This window comes from Ptychodera flava, chromosome 10, assembly GCF_041260155.1.
Source record: "Ptychodera flava strain L36383 chromosome 10, AS_Pfla_20210202, whole genome shotgun sequence".
NCBI classification, from domain to species: domain Eukaryota; kingdom Metazoa; phylum Hemichordata; class Enteropneusta; family Ptychoderidae; genus Ptychodera; species Ptychodera flava.
Window position 1 is genome coordinate 32,173,379 of NC_091937.1, and position 6,000 is coordinate 32,179,378.

General features: G+C 39.6%; 1 protein-coding gene across 1 annotated transcript in view; it reads right to left on the reverse strand.

The window, feature by feature from the left end:
- Positions 1–4,559, reverse strand: part of LOC139142539 (relaxin receptor 2-like) — a 96,245-nt gene extending 91,686 nt beyond the window's left edge. Inside the window, exon 1 of the mRNA XM_070712496.1 lies at positions 4,131–4,559. The gene's annotated coding sequence lies outside the window, so the exon portion shown is untranslated. The remainder of the gene's footprint in view (positions 1–4,130) is intronic.
- Between the last annotated feature and the right edge of the window lie 1,441 nt (positions 4,560–6,000).

Below are 6,000 nucleotides of genomic sequence, written 5' to 3' on the forward strand. Positions count from 1 at the left end.
CGTGAAATGACAATGCTGGCCTTCAATCCGTTTTGTACGGATAACACAGTCCATCACCCTACTCTTGAGAGGTTACGCTATCCGTCACTCAATGATTCAGGAATGAACATACTGTTTTCGTCCTTTCTGCATTCACAAATACCGTCGTCCGTAGTCCTTCATTGTCCTTCGTTTTAGTCTCTCCCCTGATAATTTTATGCGGGGTCTACAAAATAAGGCGCCTGGCACGCCGTAAGTGCATTACCAATTACAATGAGTCGTTATTTCCTTGCTGGGACTACCAATGAACATGATCAACGTGCACTCATCGGAACCGAAAATTGACTTTTACATCGAAATGAAAGAAAATCTACTGAATTACTGTGCTTGTGTTTTTTAAGGATTTGTTGTTGTTGTTGTTGTTGTTTATTTTTTGAGGGTTGTCGATTCCGTTCCATCCTCCCATCATTTCATTGTCAAATATTGCCAGTTGATATTAGTATATCACGTTCGAAAGACGTCACAAGGGGCAATATTACTTTAAAAACCTTCACAGGAGTTTATTCACACTTCAACAATGATTAATCTCAGACTTCATTTGGCCTAGTGTTTGGCGACATGGTGTTTCACATTTTACGTTGTACACTCTCACGGTGTTAAGTTCACTGAATGTATCGTCAGGTACTTCTATTCTGCTTGCTGCCTGACGCATTAAGCTTTCTGTCCATGTAGAATTCCCAGAGAGACACCCGTCCACGTTAGTAATAATGTGTGTCGGAGAGATAAACAAAGCCTCATCAGACAACGCCGCTCAACTTTCAATACACTGCAGCTTAAATAACGCGTACCAACGGCGCCTCACTTTCCACGAGAGAGACTGTTTGCATTTCCCATCGGTGTGATACATTAACGGCCTTTTTCTTGACAGATTATTTTGAATTTTGACTCTCGGATGGAAAAGCGATTTGTCTGGTAATAAACTTACCACTGTTTAAATATTAAACGTATCAGTCACTGTGTACGGTTATCTTTGTCACCATTTCCCCCGAAGGGAATCAATTTAAATGTAAAACTGTTCAGATGGTTTCATTTTCGCCATTCTATTCTATTCTATTCTATTCTATTCTATTCTATTCTATTCTATTCTATTCTATTCTATTCTATTCTATTCTATTCTATTCTATTCAATATTACTAATATTCTATAATTCTATTATATTCCGTTCCATTCACATTCCCCCAGTCTATCCTGTTCTCTTCTATTCAATCATATTCTGATCTATTCTATTCTATTCTATTATTAATCTGTTGAGCGTAAATCAGTTTCACATACGTGTATTGCCGTTTAAGTGAATGCTGCATTCGATTATCTTTGCTCCGTTTTTACTACAGTTCCTGGGTCTTCTTCCAAGTTCGCTCAACATATCTAAGAACATATTAGTGTGCAACACTTGGTGTTATTCTTTACGATTGTATTGCAGTTTGAAGGGGATGTCATTTGCATATTGTACACACTGCGCTATACTAGAACTTGCATTTCAACACGCATAAGGGAAATACGGCTAGTTTTCGCATACAGGAAAAGTAGGAGAGAGTGAACTTGTTCTCCAGAACAAAAATAATGACAATATTATTTACTGCCCTTTTAATGGGAGCACGTTTTCTTACGGCATATTGCAAGTCCTCGATCGGTTCACTTGACCACACTCGTCTCTCTGCCTAAAAAAAGCATTCCTTTAATGGGTGTCACAAAATTAATGTGGCGTATACTGGACCCTGACAACATAACTTCTGTGTTGCAAATCTGTGACGTGGAAATATTGCTTGTGTGCGTCGAAAGCGTAACCCTGCATTGCCCGAAGGATATTCTGAAGTCGTAAAAACATCTTCGTTTTCTACGTGATGTACGGCGCGGTAGGAAATCTTTGCATGATCCAGCACCTGTTCTCTCAGCCCCTGTGGCTGTACAAGATTTCCTCTTAAATTGACTGAACAGACCTCCCACCTGGTGGTAATGTGTCAATTATTTCAATATTTGTCATGTCGTAAAAACTTAAATGGTATTTTAACGCAAGATGTTGGTCGTCCAAGTTTCTTCGAAAACAGCTGCATCGGCGAAGGAGCATTCATTTATTTTTCAAAGAAGCGGTAAATTCCCCCTTATATTTCATGGTACTGTATCTACTAGTCTCTGCAAATTTACGTTATGGGATATAAAAATTGTTTCACCATTTAAGGTAGAATGCGCCTCGGGGACAGATATTCAGACGCTCAAACTTTTATAATTCTTTTCTGATATACCACTTGCAGGGGTTCATTTGAAAGCTCTTGGTGTAAAAAAAAAATCACCATCTTAGTTTTCCGAAAATCGAAAATTTTATTTTTCTCCATACAGTTAACACAGCGATGGCGACCATTTTGAATTTTAAATATCGGCAAATCTTTGGAAATTAGTTTCTCTAGTACCAAACTTTGCAAAGCGACCCCAGATTTTTATTCTTGATTTTGAAAGAGTATGGTTGAAATATTCCGTAAGGAAAGTTTGAACAAAAGTTTCAATCTTCCACTTTCGAGGCGCATACTACATTAAGGTAATATGCACCTCGAAAGTAAAAGACTTAAACTTTTGCTCTAACTTTCCTCAAGGAATCTTTCAATCATTCTCTTTCAAAATCAAGAATAAAAATAGGGGGTCACCGTGCAAATTTTGGTACTAGAGAAACAAATAACCCAAGATTTACTGATATTAGAAATTCAAAATGGCCGCCATCCCTGTGTTAACTCTATGGAGAAAAATAAAAATTTTCGAATTTCAAAAAACTAAGCCGGTGAAAAGTTTTCTTTCACCAAGAGCTTTAAAATGAACCCCCACATGTGGTATATCAGAAGAGAACTGTAAAAGTTTGAGAGTCCGAATGTCTGTCCCCGAGGTGCGTTCTACCTTAAGGAACATAAATAAAACATGATTGCTGATGAAGCAAAGCAAATCGAAAAATTATAGTACCTGAATAGCTGTGGCAAATTGGGGGTAATATTAAAAAAAATCGAATTCAGCAGAGTTGAAAGTGACGATTGTGAAGAACACGGCTTTAAGTTCATCGTAGACCAAATTCAGTGATCGGAACGTTTAGCTCCACGTCAAATCAAAATTTTGAAGGTATGCAAAAGAGTGGTTCAAAGCTATTTAGCCCCTATTTGAAGGGTTTCTCGCACAATATTTGTAAGCTTATATGTGTATTTTACTAAAATTTAGTTAAATACACAGTCACATTTTTGCCTGCAATCAAAATTTGCTTTTCTTTCATGAGAGCTACGATTCTCTATCGTCTTCATCAGCCAACATAATATGGCCTAAAATAAATTTTAAAAAAATATCTGTTTGTACTTTCTCCGAAAACCCACAATAATCTGACTAGCACGCCGATGTAAAGCAGCGAATTTACTTACATTGGCCCCAACGGCAACAGTGGTCTTTAATTTATGATCTTTCGAAAAGTTCAAGAGAATAAAAACTAATCTCCCTGAAACAACTTTTCTCTTTATGTATGAGAAATATTGTTTGAAAAAGGCTTAAGTTACAAGCTTTACTCCACGCTAATGGCAGTACTGTTCCAATTACTTGTCTTAGAAAGGGACATATTATTCAACCATTATCCTACAAACAAGATATGCTGATGGCATTAACTTAAAAATCAATATTTTACCTCTATTTCTGGAGCAGTTGTAAGTACAAGGGCCACTCTGCAACCTCAAAACTGTACACAAGAAAATATTTCTGTATTTTGCCCGCATCAGGCCCGGGCATTGTCAAGATCCCTTAGATTGTAAGCTCAAAGTGTACTACGATAGTAGTACCGTTCGTTTTGCTCACATCCGAGGAAATGAGTTCATAGCCAAAACACTTACGCTTTCACGACGAACAGAACGCAAGTAAGCACGCGCTGTGATTAAAGAAGATTTCCATAGGTTGCAGCGTTGTCCCCTTCAAATGGGCTTGAAGTATCCAGCCCTCTATATTGTTCCCTATGTAGAATCAGACTTGAACGCAGAAAAATTGGAATTACTCTGTGACTTCCGACTTACAAGGGCAAGAACAGACGAGAGAAAGTAGAAAAATTATACAACATGATATCGAATAGACGCTTTACAAACCTGTTAAGCACGGGAACCACTGTCACCGTTGGTAGAATTGGTCGATCTTTTTGGCTGCAAGAAAAACATCAAACTCCTTCTCCCTCTCTCGGTCGACCAGTGCTTCTTGAGCTGTCGCTGGTAAGAGCGTCTGCTGCAAGAATAAAACAGAACGACTGAGGGAGAACTCAGGACAGCTTAGCCTGTACCGCTCTTTTGTGGACGGCTATGTTTCTGATAGTCTAGGATTGGAGACGAGCGTATGCATGCGTCGCAGTCTGGCGCTGATTTCAAAAGGTAGCCTAACGCTCTGAGTCTAGTCCCTGTTGTTCAGTCGTCAGGTGAAGACTATCCGTCTGGTGCAAAATGATGAACGGACACTAATGTCAAAGTCGTCATTACTTAGACTGAAGACGTTAACATCTCAATAGATAAGTTACACCTACTTGACAGCAAGACGAGGCGAGTGTTCTTCGTTGGAGAATTGCAATGGATCATATTATACACTTGACATATGCAAATTCATCGATTATGTCACCCCAGAGTTCTGCATAATTTGCATATCTGGAGTCTTGGGAAGGTAGGGTGACCGCCTTTTGAATGACCCTCTAATATTTCAGTCATTTTGTTGTTGTTTTTTTGCGAAAACACCATTATATCACTCAGACATGTTGACCTTTGCCAATGGAAATTGTGACACTTGCCATCAAATGTATTTGATTACGGCTGCATCGGTGCGCGCATCAACGCGACTTCAGCCTAGCGTGAAGATGGTCGCCATGGCAACTAACTGTTACCAGGAAGTGCACCTGGTAAACGAGCTACGCGAGAAATTCGAATCTCGCCTGCACGGGGCGAAGTAATACGATCTTCCCAATCACATCGCATGCAACAGTAATCAATCTGAAATAGCTTCGCAGCTTCTGTAACTTGACATGATCCGATATCATGCCGGTCCTAAATGCAGAGGTGCCTTGTCTATAGCCTGGGGGTAGTATTCCTCTCTCTCGTGGAATAAATTGCACCATCGCCCCCTGCTTGATGTAGAGGATTCACCCGCCATGGAGTGCCACTCGATTCTCATTACAGAAATTCGGTTTCCTTCGCCTGTTGAATACGCTTTACTTGTAATAGGAACAGGAGACTTAGGCACTCTCAGTGTGCTTGATTGCAAATGAGATGTATCGAATGGCTTTCCAAAATATTCGACTGCTACATTTAATCGTGCTTTTCCGAAGGTATGGAAAAAAGGCGCACAGATCAATTCCGCTCATTCGCGAAAATGAGCTTCGTGATTTTCGCACCGATTCGAACAAAGATATCGTAAAAAAATGTAGTGACTTTCTAAATGGACGCGATTTCACTGCAACAATATCGGTAATTGAACATTTATCAATGTGTCGCTTTTTGCTAAAGAGGGACGTTACGTCATGTAGGATGACAAATTTTCCCTTGTGTGTCAGCAAGGTGATCGCACGGGCTATGCTTGCTTTTGCAGAAAGCGTCGATCGGGGGGATTTATTCGGATTGAATGTCAGAAATACCGCGGAACAGCGTATCAGAGTCGTTGGCCATGCAACATAAACGATTTCCTACATCCACATGTTTTACATCTCAATGTACGTATACAACCGCTGTGTAATTTTTGCCGTTCATTTGACGCATTAGCAAATTGCGGATTGACGTGAAATGATTTTATCGTTTTTAGTTTCCGAATATCCATTTCAAAAACATTGCCACGACAAGATTTCCTGACGACTGATCTTGAAATGTACAAATGGATATAAAGACATCACTTGGCCCGTGCGGCGACTTCTGAAAGTCATGCATAGTAAAATTCAATATTTTCCGACGTCAAAGGCTGCGACAAACGTTTATACTTTTGCTTTTA